The following is a 16,603-nucleotide window of genomic DNA, read 5'->3' as shown; positions in this document are numbered from 1 at the left end:
TGTGGGTGGCGTGGGGGGATGGGGTCAGGGTGGCGTGGGGGGATGGGGTGGGGGTGGGGTAGGGTGGGGGTGGGGTAGGGTGGGGGTATGGGGTGGGGGTGGGGTGGGTATGGGGGTGGGGAAGGTGCTCCAGACTCTCAGTACCTACTCATCCAAAATCGACGTACTGCCCCCATTTTGCCCTTTCCATGAAGGTAGCCTGAACTTTAAGGATAGAGCGATAACCAGATTTCAGTTACCCGGTAGCTGCGTGGCCTAGGAAGTGACTTAGCTCACATACAGTGCCAGTAGGCTGTAGCATGAGCACGATAACAACATGTACTTCATAAAATTTGCCATCTGGCTGCAATTGCATGGAAGCGAATAGCGGCTTGCCTGGCACAGAGTAAGGTTATCGCTTGTTCCTCCGAAGCTTCCATCTCCCTAAGCCCAGGCACCTCACTGTCGCCTGAGGGCATCTCGGAACTGTGCCGACCTGGGCTGTGGACCCACCCGTTAGCCCGCTCAGCCTCACAGCTGGCCAGCCCTCCCCTCACCGACCCAAGCCTGCGGCGACCACGTCCACTAGGGATTGGACTCTCCCAGGGCTCCTTCCCCTCCGAACTGAAAGTCCCCTTCACGCGGGTCCGGTGGTTTCTGCTCCAAACCCCCTCACAGGACCGAGGAATACAACAGTGTGCGCAGAGACGGCACCTGATGGACGGCGAACGGCACACGTCCCGGAAAAGTTGGAAATCTGGTTTAAGATCGGACGCTGCTGCCTGGCGCGGTCCCGCGCGCTCTTCGGTGGCCTCCCGCCGCCTCAGAACCGGGCGCCCACCCGCCCTGGAGGAATCCCAGGAAGGCCCGACCACCCGGGGTAGGACAGGCGGGGCCGCTTCGCGTGGTCCGCACCTGGCCTGGAGGGAGCCTGGACACCACCACCCGTGCCCCAAGGTCGGCTACACCCTCCGGCCTCCACAGAACTCACTAACTCAGCGCCCACAGCTCTCTAGCCCGCGCTCGCCTGCCCGGGACTCACGTGGATGACGAGAAAGGATTGGCTGGGGCTCCCTCAGGGTTCCTCTGGGCGCCAAACTGCAAACGGAAATGCGCCGGATCCGGCCCCGCCCCCAGGCCTAAAGGGCGGGAATGGGTGGGGCCGAGGGTTGGACTCAGGTGAGGCTCCTCCCCCTTCCGCCCCAGCGTAAGGGAGCAGGTGCAAACTTCATTCCAAGTGTTCTGAGGGCTCAGTGCGTCTGTAGCTTCCCTGAGTGGGGAACCTTCTTGGGAGAAGTCCTTAAAATTTCCGAATTCTCAGCCAAATTCTGACGCCCTGACTCATAGATTGCTTTGTATTTCTCCTGATTGGGGTCTCAACAACTTCTCATATTGGTGAACTTCTTTGCCACCAAATATGGGAAAATTTCACCCATTATTTCTTCCAATTCTCTTTCAGCCCCACTCTCTTTCTCCTCTCCTTCTGGGATTGCTTAGAAAGGAGTGTTGGGTCTTCTGTTATTTTCCCGCAGATCCCTGAGGAAGGCCTGTATGAGGGCCCCCCATAGACAGACCACCATGTAGCAGAAATGCAAGAGCATGGCTAGTTCGGGAGAGGATCATAGCTGAGTTCTTGACTGCAACTCCCTTCTGAGACTGCCATGAATTGGCTGTGAACCAAGTCTGGTTGGGGAGGGGCAGCTTCCCCGCTGAAGCCTTCTAGGTAAGTCTTGTATTTGCCTAGGGTCAGACCTGACAAACCACATGACAACTGAGAGTCCTCAGATACAAATCTATTTAATATAAATACCTTGCATGTAGTGTTATCAATGCATCCGTGCATCTTGATTGCCTCTTTGGTCCATTTCAGGCTGCAGAAATAATTACTGGTGATTGGAATGTGAAAGTTAGAAACAAAGAAAGATCATTACTTGAAAATATGGCCTTGATGATAGAAACGAGGCTGGAGATCACATGATAGAATTTTGCAAGAATAATGAATTATTCCTTTCTAATATCTTTTCTCAACAACATAAATTGCGACTGTACACGTAGACCTCAACAGATGAAAGCACAGAAATCAAACCCAGAACATCTGTGGAAAGAAACAATGGAGAAGCTCAATATCATCAGTCAGAACAAGTCCAGGGGCCCAGTGCTGAACAGAACATCAATTCCTCATATGGAAGTCCAAGCTGAAGATGAAGAAAATTAAAACCAGTCCACGAAAGCCAGAATACAACCTTGAGTATATCCCATCTCAATTTAGAGACCATTTCAAGAATAAATTTGACATGTTGAACACTAATGACCAAAAACCAGACAAGTTGTAAGATCACATCAAGGACATCATACATGAAGAAAGCAAAAGGCCATTAAAAAGACAGAAAAGAAAGTAAATACCAAAATGAATGTCAGAGGAGACTCTGAAACTTGCTCTTGAACATAGAGTAGCTAAAACAAATGGAAGAAATCATAAAGTAAAGCAGCTGAACAGAAGATTTCAAAGGACAGCTCGAGGAGACAAAGTAAAGTATTATAATGACATGTGCAAAGAGCTGGAGATAGAAAACCAAAAGGGAAGAACATGCTCGGCCTTTCTCAAGCTGAAAGAACTGAAGAAAAAATTCAAGTCTCGAGGTGCAATACTGAAGGATTCTATGGGCAAAATATTGAACAACTCAGAAAGCATCAAAAGAAGGTTGAAGAAATACACAGACACCGTACCAAAAAGAACTGGTTGCCCTTCAGCCATTTCAGGAGGTAGCATATGGTCAAGGAGCGACGGTACTGAAGGAAGAAGCCCAAGCTACACTGAAGGCACTGGCGAAAAACAAGCCTCCATGTATTGACAGAAAACCAGTTGAGATGTTTCAACAAATGGATGCAGCACTGGTGGTGCTCACACATCTATGCCAAGAAAATTGGAAGACAACAAGCTGGCAATCGACTGGAAGAGATGCATACTTGTGCCCAGTCCAAAGAAAGGTGATCCACATTCATACGTTTATTCAGGAAAAACTTGCTTACACGGGCAAGCAGCTGCTTTCTCCAGTGGCGGCCGGCTGGAGTATTTTCCGCAACCACCTAGCAAGGGACACAAGCTTATATACCATTCCAGTTGGGACCAAGGCTCATTGTTTTTCTCCCACGTCCTTGGGTAGTTAGCGTTCCCAGGGAGTTGAGGTCCAGGCCCAGATGTTTTCCTTCTTGCCACGAAGGCATTCTTCGTCCTTGGCTGCTGGCCCAGTTATGCCACTCCCGGCCTTGTACCTTAGCCCAAGTCCATCCCGAATTCATCCCCAGTATGCTTTGGGGAAGAGCAAAGCTGATTGCATTAGGGAGGGGATGTATATAGCTGAATAGCATTACCCTACAGGCACCAAAATTGTTACCAAACCTGGAAAGGAGGGTCCTTGTCCCACGTGCTCAGACTTGCCAATTATCTGGACACCAGTCTTTGAAAAAGAGAAAGTAACTTTATTGCAATGCACAGAGCAAGGAGCCAGGAGGAAGTTCCTCTGATCGGGGTCAGGAAGCTACGGCAAAGCAGGGCTTATATGTGATTTGGGCAGCAAGATGGCAGCCATGCAGGTGTTCTGTGGAGTGAAAACTCTAGAACGTAGCCCGGAAACAGGAGGTGATGTGGTTCTTGTCGGACCTCTTGCTTTGAAATAGGGTCCGGGTGATGATTCTCCTTCTGATTTGTTCCTCCTGTGGCTGTGTCCTCTGTTCAGGCCAATTAGCGGTCACAGCTGGCCCTTCTGTGCATGTGGTGCAGGCCAAATCTGATTTGGGCCTGTTTAAGGACTAATGGAAATTTACTGGCATTAGTAAGGTCAGCTTACAACATTTATGTGTGTGGCTTAGCATGTTTCCAACGTTCGTTGTTATAGCATGCATCATTACTTCATTCCTATTTTAGTGCTAAATGATATTCCATTGTATGGATATATCAAACTTTGTTTATCCTTTCACCTGTTGATGGACTTTTAGGTTGTTTCTGCCTTTTTGCTATTGTGAATGGTGCTGCTATGAACATTCGTGTACAAGTTTTTGTTCGAACACTGTTTTCAATTCTTTTCGGGATATCGTAGGAGTGGAATTCCAGGTAATATGGTAAAACTGTGTTTAACTTGGGAACACCTGGGTGGTGCAGTTGGTCAAGCACTTGACAACTGTTTTGGTCATCTAGTGCTGCTCTAACAGAAATACCACAAGTGGATGGCTTCAACAAACAGAGGTTTATTCTCTCACAGCCAAGTAAGCTAGAAGTCCAAATTCAGGGCATCAGCTCCAAGAGAAGGCTTTCTTTCTCTAATGGCTCTAGAGGAAGATCCTTGTCATTTATCTGTCCCTGGACTAGGAGCTTCTCAGTGCAGGGACCCTGGGTCCAAAGGACACGCTCTGCTCTTGGCACTACTTTCTTGGTGGTATGAGGCCCCCCCTTCTCTCTGCTCACTTCTCTCTTTTATATCTCAAAGGAGATTGGCTTAAGACACAACCTAATCTTATAGATCGAGTCCTTCCTTGTTAACATAACTGCTGCTAGTCCCACCTCATTAACGTCATAGAGGTAGGATTTACAACACATAGGAAAATCACATCAGATAAAAAATGCTGGACACATAAGGTAGATCTTAAAAGAAAGTCACCAAGGCATATTATAATCAAGCTTGGCAAAACCAAAGATAAAGAGAGAATTATAAGAGCAGTGAGGGATAAACGAAAAGTCGCCTGCAAAGGAGAGCCAATAAGAATAAGCTCGGACTGCTCGGCAGAAACCGTGCAGGCAAGAAGGCAATGGGATGACATATTTAAATAATTGAAGGAAAAAAATTGCCTGCCAAGAATCATATATCCAGCAAAACTGTGTCTTAAATATGAAGGTGAAATTAAGACATTTCCAGATAAACAGACCTAAATATAAAATCTAAAAGGATAAAGATCATGGAAGAAAAAATAGGGACAATGCTAGGAGCCCTAATACATGGCATAAACAGTATACAAAACATTATAAAGAATGTAGAAGAAAAACTGGATAACTGGGAGCTCCTAAAAAATCAAACAGCTATGCTCATCCAAAGACTTCACCAAAAGAGTAAAAAGACTACCTACAGACTGGGAAACAGTTTTTAGCTATGACATTTCTGATCAGCGCCTGATCTCTAAAATCTACATGATACTGCAAAAGCTCAACTGCAAAAAGACAAATAACCCAATTTAAAAATGGGCAAAAGATATGAATAGACACTTCACTAAAGAAGACATTCAGGCAGCTAACAGATATATGAGGAAATACTCACGATCATTAGCCATTAGAGAAATGCAGATCAAAACGACAATGAGATTTCATCTCACTCCAACAAGGCTGGCATTAATCCAAAACACACAAAATAATAAATGTTGGAGAGGCTGTGGAGAGATTGGAAGACGTAAACATGCTGGTGGCAATGTAAAATGCTACAACCACTTTGGAAATCGATTTGGCGTTTCCTTAAAAAGCTAGAAATAGAACTCCCGTACAATCCAGCAATCCCACAACTTGGAATATATCCTAGAGAAATAAGAGCCTTTACACGAACAGATATATGCATACCCATGATTATTGCAGCACTGTTTACAACAGCAAAAAGATGGAAGCAACCAAGGTGCCCATCAACGGATGAATGGGTAAATAAATTATGGTATATTCACACAATGGAATAGTACGCATCGATAAAGAACAATGAGGAATCTGTGAAACATTTCATAACATGGAGGAACCTGGAAGGCATTATGCTGAGTGAAATTAGTCAGTTGCAAGAGGACAAATATTGTATAAGACCACTATTATAAGAACTTGAGAAATAGTTTAAACTGAGAAGAAAACATTCTTTCCTGGTTACGAGACGGGGGAGGGTGGAAGGGTGGGAGAGGAGCATTCACTAATTAGATAGTAGATAAGAACTACTTGAGGTGAAGGGAAAGACAGCACACAATACAGGGGAGGTCAGCGCAATTGGACTAAACCAAAAGCAAAGAAGTTTCCTGAATAAACTGAATGCTTCGAAGGCCAGCGTAGTAGGGGCAGGGGTCTGGAGACCATGGTTTCAGGGGACATCTAAGTCAATCGGCATAATAAAATCTATTAAGAAAACATTCTGCATCCCACTTTGAAGAGTGGCGTCTGGGGTCTTAAACGCTAGCAAGCAGCCATCTAAGATGCATCAATTGGTCTCAACCCACCTGGATCAAAGGAGAATGAAGAACACCAAGGACGCAAGGCGCTTACGAGCCCAAGAGACAGAAAGAGCCATATGAACCAGCGACTACATCATCCTGAGACCAGAAAAACTAGATGGTGCCCAGCTACAACCGATGACTGCCCTGACAGGGAGCACAATAGAGAACCCCTGAGGGAACAGGAGATCAGTGGGATGCAGACCCCAAATTCTCATAAAAAGACCATACTTAATGGTCTGACTGTGACTAGAGGAATCCCGGCGGGCATGGTCCCCAAACCTTCTGTTGGCACAGGACAGGAACCACCCCCGAAGACAACTCATCAGACATGAAAGGGACCAGACAGTGGGTAGGAGAGAGATGCTGAAGAAGAGTGAGCTAATTATATCAGGTGGACACTTGAGACTGTGTTGGCATCTCCTGTCTGGAGGGGAGATGGGAGGATAGAGAGAGTTGGAAGCTGGCATAATTGTCACGAGAGACTGGAAGGGCTGACTCATTAGGGGGAGAGCAAGTGGGAGTACGGAGAAAGATGTATGTAAACTTATATGGGACAGACTGACTTGATTTGTAAACGTTCACTTGAAGCTCAATAAAAGTTAATTAAAAAAAATGATGGACAATCACACAGTACTGGGAATCATGCTCTAGCCAAGTTGACACACGTTTTTGGGGGACAGGATTCAATCCCTAACAACAAATACCTGAAAGTTTGGGGGTTTGAGCCCACCCAGAGGTGCCTCAGAAAAAAGGCCTGGTAATCTGCCCCCAAAAAGTCACAGTCTTGGGAACTTTTTGGAGCGCAGTTCTACTCTGCACGCAAAGGGTCTCCATGAGTTGGGACTGACTCGATGGCAACTGGTTTGGTTTATGTTTAACTTATTGAGGAACTGCTCAACGATTTTCCACAGTGGCTGCATCATTTTACTTTCCCAGCAGTAATATGTGAAGATTCCCATTTCTCCACATCTTTGTCAACAATTGTTATTTTCCTTTTATTATGATTATTATAGCCATCCCAGTGGGTGTGACGTGGTATCTCATCATGGCGTTGATTTGCATTTCCCTAGTGGATGATGTCATTAAGCATCTTTTCATGTGCTTGCTGGCCATTTGTATATTTTCTTTGAAGAAATGTCTATTCAAAGTCCTTTGCCTATTTTCATAATTGGGTTGTTTGTCTTTTTGTTGTTGAGTTGTAAAAGTTTGTATTAACCCGTTGCCATTGAGTCGATTCCTACTCATAGTGACCCTATAGGACAGAGTAGAACTGCCCCATTAGGAAGGATTGAAACCCTACTAAGATCATCCTCATTACTCCGCCACTCCACCTAGCCACACGGCAGAGAATGGGCACCCTAGTTTCTGGTTGACCACGGTTCTGGCTCTGAGGTGGGGAGGTATCTGGAGGATTGAGATAGGACTAAGACATCCCCATGGAGGGGGGTCATTGAAGCCCTACTACGATCATCCTCGTTATCTTGCCCCACCACTCCCCCTAGCCAATGGCAGAGAACGGGCAACCTCGTTTATGGTGGTTCAGTTAAGTTCAGGTTGTTTGTGTGTGAGTCTTAACTATGAGAAAAGAGAAGGATGTTTCTTGGGCTAAATAAAAACCTCTGTTTCTGAGTGAGCATGTCAGTGTGTGAGTTAAATATGGGCCCCAAATGTTCCCCTTCTTTAGTTATGAGCCTATGAAGAAAGAGAGCCCCAGTACCAGTTGGAGTCTGGTGAAATGTGGCCTGAGTATGGGTCACTTAACTATTCTACCATTTTACAGTTAGATCTGTTTTGCAAAAGCGAGGGAAACTGGGATGAAACCCCCTATGTGCAAACCTTTATGTCTCTCTGGCAGAATAAGAACCTACAAAAATAGTGCAAGCTAATGGTACAGGCAGCAGAGAAAAAAGAGATGGGAGATAGGAAGCCCCCAATCCTTCCAGGCTCAGAGAGCAATCTGTACCCCTTCAGTCTCTTATCTCCACTTGTGCCCCTTCCTCCTTATCCACCTGAAGGTGTAGGCCCGGTTCCTGGCCCGGTGCCAGCTACCGTGGCCCTCGTGCCTACTGCGGTGACAGCTACCCCTTTGGTGGGAGCTTGGCCGGCCCCCCATGAGTCAGAAACTCCCGGTCCTGCCCAGGGAATAGTCTCCCCAGTGGGGTGCAATTTGGCCAGGGGTCCACCTGAGTCTCCTCAGGGAAATTTCCACTGAGACAAATGCCTGCTGGACTGGATCACAATGGCCAGCCTAGAGGCTTTATCTGGGTCCATACACCATTCTCCACCTCTGACCTGTATAATTGGAAAAATAATCTCCCAGCGTATAGAGATGACCCGAAATGCATAGAAGCTTTGTTTGTGTCCATCTTTGCTGCACATCACCCTAATCAGGCCGACTGTCAATCACTCCTAAATATTCTTCTAACTCCAGAGGAACGGAGGATGGTCTTAGAAAAGGCATGCCAAGAGGATGACAGGTTGCGTAACTTCAACCCTCAGGACAGTATTAGACTCCCGCCAGCCCAAGCTGTGCCTGCCACAGATCCACACTGGGACCCAAGTTATCAGCTGGGGGCAGGACAGCTAGAACACTGTAAAAACTGTTTGATAGTCGGTTGGCAGCAAAGGACCCCAAAAGAGAAGAGCCTTAGAAAATTTCAGGATGTACAACCAGGCCCCAAGGAAAATCCCTCTAGTTTCTTAGAACGGGTGTATGAAGCATACCGGCAGTTGACTGATATAAACCCTGAAGACCCAGAGAATGTTAGGTTAATCAATATGACTTTCATCAGTCAAAGGACCCCCGACATCAGGCGGAAACTTGAAATGTTAAAAAGAGGTCTAGGAATGGATACTTCACAACTTGTTGAGATTGCCTCTAAGGTCTTCAATAATCAGGACCAGGTATGAGAAAAAAAGGAAAATAAAAAAATGAAACAGGCCACGCTTCTGGCAGCAGCTCTTGGAGGTAACTCACCACACAAGTAGACCTCGTAGGTAAATTCTTACGGGCCCCAAAAGGGCCTGTGGCCAACCCAAGGACCCCTAAAGCTAGACCCCAGGCGGTGTGCCTACTGCAAACAAGAAGTCCACTGGAAACAGGAGTGCCCCTCGCAGCCAACCCAGTCCATGCAAGAGCCTAAGAAGAAACCCATAACCCAGCTACCAAAACTCAGCCGATAGCTCGGACTGACGGGAGCCCAGGGGCTCCCTCCCACCCACCCAGCCAATCTTAATCTCCCACAAGGAGCCCCAGCTTGCAGTAACAGTGGGAGGACATCTTGCTGAATTCTTAGTGAACACGGGCACAATCTATTTGGTTTTAAATAACCTGAAGGGCCTTCTTTCTAAAAGAAACATGACCATTACTGCAGTGTCAGGAAAACCTATCAATAAACCATTCCTTCAACAGATGGACTGTCAAGTCGGAGGTACAGAGCTGACTCATAGTTTCTTGTATGTGCCTGAATGTCCTATCTGCCTTTTGGGAAGGGAGTTGTTAACCAAGTTAAATGCTCAAGTCACCTTTTCAGCAGGTCAACTTCAAGTAGGAGTAGAACCGGATAAAGCCTGTGCTCTTCAAGCAGCCCTTTTGCAGGTGGCCACCCCTACGGAATCTCTACTCCTACCCCAGCACTTTCAGGATCAAGTTAAACCCCAGGTCTGGACCACCAGAATCCCTGGTAAGGCAAAGACAGCAACCCCAGTCCAGGTAAGGCTTAAACCAAACCACACCGTTCCACATTTCAAGCAGTACCCCTTGAAGCAGGAGGCTAAACAAGGCCTACAACATTTAATCAAAACCTTCTTGGCACATGGACTTATCCGTTCCTGCAAGTCTGTTTACAACACCCCTATTCTACCCATAATAAAACCAGGCACTGAAGAGTATCAATTTGTACAAGACCTATGGGCCATGACTCAGATAGCAGAGGATATTCACCCAGTGGTACCCAAACCATACACTCTGCTGACACTCTTTCCAGCGGATTGTGCGTGGTTTACAGTTCTAGACTTGAAAGATGCTTTTTCTTGTGTCCCTCTGTAAGAAAGTCCCAAGAGATATTTGCTTTTGAGTGGGAGGATCCCACCTCAGGAACTAAGACTCAATATTGCTGGACTGTTTTACCACAAGGGATCAAGAATAGCCCCACTCCCTGGCATCTGCGGTCTTAAACGCTAGCAAGCGGCCATCTAAGATGCATCAATTGGTCTCAATTCACCTAGATCAAAGGAGAATGAGGAACACCAAGGACACAAGGTAATTACGAGCCCAAGAGACAGAAAGGGCCACGTAAACCAGAGACTACATCAGCCTGAGACCAGAAGAACTAGATGGTGCCCGGTTACAGCCGATGACTGCCCTGACAGAGAACACAACAGACAACCCCTGAGGGAGCAGAAAAGCAGTGGGATACAGACCCCAAATGCTCGTAAATAGACCAGGCTTAATGGTCTGACTGAGACTAGAAGGACCCCGGTGGTCATGGCCCCCAGAGCTTCTGCTGGCCCAGGACAGGAACCATTCCCAAAGCCAACTCTTCAGACAGGGATTGGACCGGACAATGGGATGGAGAGGGATGCTGGTGAGGATTGAGCTTCTTGAATCAGGTGGACACTTGAGACTATGTTGGCATCTCTTGCCTGGAGGGGAGATGAGAGGGTAGAGGGCGTTAGAAGCTGGCGAAATGGACAGGAAAAGAGAGAGTGGAGGGAGGGAGTGAGCTGTCTCATTAGGGGGAGAACAATTGGGAGTAAAAAAAAATTTTTTTTTCAGCAAGGTGTATTTAAGTTTTTGTGTGAGAGACTGACTTGATTTGTAAACTTTCACTTAAAGCACAATAAAAATTAAAAAAAAAATAGAGAGTTTGCCTGGGGGGAAAAAGAACTACTATTCCCCCGCAATGCAATGTTTCGTAAGATAGTAGTAAATCATTTATTGTTTTAAATATGACAAGTATATATCTTATCAAGTAACAGAAAAACTTATATGATGGTCTGCGTTTTCTTGTTTAAGTTCATTCTCAGGCTAGTATCATTTCAGGAAGAATTTATCAATTTAACTGTTGATTTTGGAAATTTAAAAAATTGAATTTACATAAAAAGCCAACACTTATGAGAGAAATATTACCGATACATATTTTCTTCTAGAAAAAAATAGTTGAAAAATGTTGCTGAAGAAAGATTCTCTTCATGTGTGTGTCTGTGTTGCATGTGTTTGTGTGTGCATGTGTCTCTGTGCGTGTCTCTGTGCATCTGTCCATCTGTGCGTCTGCCTGCCTGCCTGTGCGTGTGTCTGTCTACCTGTGTGTGTGTCTGTCTACCTGTGCGTGTGTCTGTCTTTGTGTATCTGTGTGTCTGTCTCTGAGTCTGTGTGTCTGTCTCTGTGTGTCTCTCTGTGTCTGTCTCTGTGTGTCTGTGTCTGTCTGCGTGTCTGTGTGTGTCTCTGTGTCTGTCTGTCTCTGTGTCTGTCTGTGTGTCTGTGTCTGTTTCTGTTCGTGTCTGTGTGTCTGTGTCTGTGTGTCTGTGCATGTCTGTCTGTCTCTGTGTCTGTCTGTGTGTCTGTCTGTATCTGTCTGTGTGTCTGTGTCTGTCTGTGTGCCTGTGTGTTTGTCTGTCTCTGTGTGTCTGTCTGTGTCTGTCTGTGTGTCTGTATGTCTGTCCGTGTGTCTGTGTCTTTCTGTATGTCTGTGTGTCTGTCCACCCTCTCCACAAGCTCTCCAACATTTATTATTTGGTGTTTTTTGGATTAGTGCTGACCTTGTGGGGCTGAGATGCTATCTCATTATACTTTCGATTTGCATTTCTTAATGGCTAATGATCGTGAGCATTTCCTCATGTATCTGTTAGTTGCCTGAATGTCTTCTTTGGTGAAGTGTCTGTTCATATCCTTTGCCCATTTTTTAATTGGGTATCTTTGTTGTTGAGGTGTTACAGTATCTTGTAGACTTTAGAGATTAGACCCTTATCGGATATGTCATAGCTAAATTTTTTTTTCCTAGTCTGTAGGTTGTCTTTACTCTTTCGGTGAAGTCTTCTGGTGAGCATAAGTGTTTGACTTTTAGGAGCTCCCAGTTCCCTAGTTTCTTCTCTTCGTGAGTTTCTGCATTGTTACTTATGGTTTGTATTCTGTTTATGCCGTGTATTAGGGCTCCTAGCATTGTCCCAATTTTTTTTCCATGATCTTTATTGTTTTAGATTTTATACATAGGTCTTTGATCCATTTTGAATTAGTTTTTGTACATGGTGTGAGTTATGGGTCTTGTTACATTTTTTTGCAGATGGACATCCAGTTATGCCAGCGCCATTTGTTAAAGAGGCTGTCTTTTCCCCCAATTAATGGACTCAGGGTCTTTGTCAAATATCAGCTGCACATGGGTGGATGAATTTATGTCTGGCTTCTCAATTCTGTTCCATTGGTCTATGTGTCTGTTGTTGTACCAGCACGAGGCTGTTTTGACTACTGTGGCAGTGTAATAGGTTCTAAAATCAGGTAGAGTGAGGCCTCCCACTTTCTTCTTCTTTTTCAGTAATGCTTTACTTATCTGGGGCCTCTTTCCCTTCCATATGAAGTTGGTGATTTGCTTCTCCACCTCATTAAAAAATGTCGCTGGAATTTGGATCGGAATTGGATTGTATCTATAGATCAGTTTCGGTAGATTAGACATTTTTACAATGTTAAGTCTTCCTATTCATGAGCAAGGTATGTTTTTCCACTTATGTAGGTCCCTTTTGGTTTCTTGCAGTAGTGTTTTGTAGTTTTCTTTGTCCTTTACATCTCTGGTTATGTTTATTCCTAAGTATTGTATCTTCTTGGGGGCTATTGTAAATGGTATTGATTTGGTGATTTCCTTTTCGATGTTCTCTTTGTTGGTGTAGAGGAATCCAACTGATTTTTGTATGTTTATCTTGTATCCTGATTCTTTGCTGAATTATTCTATTAGTTCCAGTAATTTTTTTGTAGATTCTTTGGAGTTTTCTGTATATAAGATCATATCATCTGCAAATAGGTATACTTTTACCAATTGGGATGCCCTTTGTGATGGATAAGATTGTGTGTCAACCTGGCTGGACCATGATTCTCAGTGTTTATATGTGATCACTCCCATGATGGCATCTGCTGTAAGTATCCACTCAGTTGAAGGGGGGTTTCCTTTGGGTGTTGCCTGCATCCGAATATAAGCAGACATTCTGGCTTTTAGCTGAGTCTTCCTGTTCATCTGACCTCCCATTCTTGGGACTTGCGCTATCAGCTTATGTGCCGATCTCGGGTTTTGTTAATCTTCACAGCCTGTGAGTGGAGCCCTGCTCTCCTTCCTGCCGATCTTGGGTTCTCCAGCCCCTGCAGCTACACGAATCTGGAGAAGCCTTGCAGTCTTGCCTGCCGACCTTGGGATTCGTCGATATTCACAGCCTGTGAGCAAGAGTCCTGGTCTCTGACCTGCCGATCTTGGGTTTGCCAGCCCCTGCAGCTACATGAATCAGGAGAAGCCTCGATCCTGATCCACAGACTTGGGACGTTCCAGCCTCTACAATCGTGTGAGGCATTTTTTGATATAAATGTCTCTCTGTATATATTTATACGCTTCACTGATTTTGCTTCTCTAGAGAACCCAGCCAAAGGCATTTGGTACTGAGAGTGATTCTAGAGAAACAAAATTGTAAGGATGAGTTTTCTAAATTGGTTCTCAAGTCTGGCTAGTCTTAAAAATGGTGATGACCCTGCTTCCAGCAGTAAAGAGGGTATCGACGGTCCATGGCATGAGGTAGCAATACAAATACGCAAAATATCACCACCGATAGATCAGGTGTTGGCAAAAGGTGAGGCTCTGGGTGAACACATGTGTGATATCTTTCTACGGTTCTGTCAGAACCAGAAGTATAAGGAAGCTGGTTGGATGGTCCTACTTTTGCTAGACGAGCTGGTGAAAGAAAGAGATGTGCTCATGGCTTCAGAGTCAAAGCTCAGGTGCTACATAAATGACTTCAAAGTTTCCACTTGTGCTTTGAAAGGGAGCCTTATTTCTTGTAGTAACAGAGCTGATATTGCCGATAAACCAAACCCAGAGTCTTATTGTAAGAGTGGCTGAATTACAATGCCAGCTCAATTGCCACCCTTGAGAGGTGTCTGAAGTTAAATTAAGGCCATTGATTGAGAAGAAATGGAATCCTGAAATTTGGGGTGGGGACATATGGGCAGACAATCAGGAAGCTGGGGACACTGAGCCCCTAAATTCCATTGAATCACTCCTGCCAGCAGAACCACTCCCATCTGAAGAGATTACTTCATGTGTGTCTGCTAAACCACCCTGCCCAGAAAAACAACCTGTGAGCAGGATCCCTGCTCTCCAACCTGCTCATCTTGGGTTCACCAGCTTCTGCAACTCTGTGAATTGGGAAAGAAGTCTATCCTGATCCAAGGTCTTGGGAAGTTCCAACCCCTACAATCGCATGAGCTGTTCCCTTAATATAACTCTCTCTATACATATTTATACACATTACTGGGTTTGCTTCTCTAGAGAACCCAGCCTAGGAGAGCTGTCTTCCAAATATACTCAAGGTTGTACTTTGGCTCTTGTAAACTTGTTCTAATTTTCTTCAGTTTCAGCTTGAACTTGCATATGAGCAATTGATGGTCTGTTCCACCGTCAGCCCCTGACCTTGTTCTGATTGATGGTATTGAGCTTTTCCATAGTCTCTTTCCACAGATGTAGTTGATCTGAGTCTTGTGTAGTCCACCTGGTGAGGCCCACATGTATAATCGGCGTTTATACATCTTTGCAATGAAGAAGTCATTGGTCTTGCAAAATTCTGTGATGCAATCTCCAGCACCGTTTCTAAAAAAAAAAAGGCCATATTTTCCAAATATCTGTTCTTCATCTTTGTTTCCAACTTTTGAATTCAAATCACCAGCAACTATCAACGCATCCCGATTGCACGTTCGATTAATTTCAGACTGCTAAAGTTGGTAAAAATCTTCATTTTCTTCATCTTTGGCCTTAGTGGTTGGTGTGTAAATTTGAATAATAGTTGTATTAAATGGTTTTCCTTGTAGGTGTATGGATATTGTCCTATCTCTGACAGCATTGTACTTCAGAATAGATCTTGAAATGTTTTGTGTTTTTTTTGGATGATGAATGCAATGCCATTCCTCTTTGAGTTGTCATTCTAAGCATAGTAGACCATAAGGTGTGTCTCATTCAAAATGGCCAATACCAGTCCATTTCAGCTCACTACTGCCTAGAGTATCGATGTTTATGTGTTCCATTTTGTTTTAGTCATCTAGTGCTGCTATGACAGAAATACCACAAGTGGGTGGCTTTAACAAAGAGAAGTTTATTTCTTCACAGTAAAGTAGGCTAAAAGTACAAAATTGGGGCATTGGCTCCAGAGGAAGGCTTTCTCTCTTTCCGTCGGCTCTGGAGGAAGGTCCTTGTCCTCAATCTTCCCCTGGTCGAGGAGCTTCTCAGGTGCAGGGACCCCGGGTCCAAAGGATGTGCTCTGGTCCAGGTGCTGCTTTCTTGGTGGTATGAGGTCTCCCTCTCTCTCTGCCCACTTCTCTCTTTTATATCTCAAGAGATTGCCTCAAGACACAATCCAGTGCTGTAGGTTGAGTCCTGTCTCACTAAAAAAACTGCCGCCCACCCTCCCTCATTAACGTCATAGTTGCAGGATTTTCAACATACAGGAAATTCACACAATAACAGGAATCATGGCCCAGCCAAACTGATACACACATTTTTGTGGGGATATAATTCAATCCATGACATTCCACTCTTTGGCCCCCCAAAAATCAATCCATGACACCTTTCATTTCTGATGACTTCCAATTTTCCTAGATTCATACTTCATACATTCCACGTTCCAATTATTAATGGATGTTTGCAGCTGTTTCTTCTCATTTTGAGTCATGCCACATCAGCAAGTGAAGGTCTGGGAAGTTTTATTCCATCCACGTCATTAAGGTGGATTCTACTTTGAGGAGGCAGCTCTTCCCCAGTCGTCTTTTGAGTGCCTTCCAATCGGAGGGGCTCATCTTCCGGCACTATATCAAACAATGTTTCACTGCTATTCATAAGGTTTTCACGGGCTAATTCTTTTCAGAAGTAGACTGATGGGTCCTTCTTCCTAGTCTGTCTTAGTCTGGAAGCTCAGCTGAAACCTGCCTGCCATCAGTGACCCTGCTGCTGTTTGAATACCGGTAGCATAGCTTTCAGCATCACAGCAACGTGCAAGCCCCACCTACAGTACGACAAACTGACAGACTTATTGGGGCAGTTTAAAATCTCAGGAGCCCCTTCTAAGATTGGCCAGACTACTGCTTATCACCATTGCACTTAACTATACACTGGTGGTGGAACTTTCTTTTCCTCTTTGCTAAAGAGTCTTTACCAAGGAA

At 45.0% G+C, this 16,603-nt stretch overlaps 2 protein-coding genes across 3 annotated transcripts in view; both read right to left on the bottom strand.

The window, feature by feature from the left end:
* The window catches only part of LOC126069069 (zinc finger protein 75A-like), a 217,041-nt gene that overhangs the window by 67,775 nt on the left and 132,663 nt on the right, over nucleotides 1-16,603 (bottom strand). The window lies entirely within an intron of this gene.
* The window catches only part of LOC126069551 (zinc finger protein 449-like), a 190,314-nt gene that overhangs the window by 101,381 nt on the left and 72,330 nt on the right, over nucleotides 1-16,603 (bottom strand). The gene's annotated exons all lie outside the window — the stretch shown is intronic.

Source organism: Elephas maximus, chromosome X (genome assembly GCF_024166365.1).
Source record: "Elephas maximus indicus isolate mEleMax1 chromosome X, mEleMax1 primary haplotype, whole genome shotgun sequence".
Classification (NCBI taxonomy): Eukaryota; Metazoa; Chordata; class Mammalia; order Proboscidea; family Elephantidae; genus Elephas; species Elephas maximus.
Note: the sequence above shows the minus strand (reverse complement) of the source record. Positions and strands in the feature narration are given on the sequence as shown.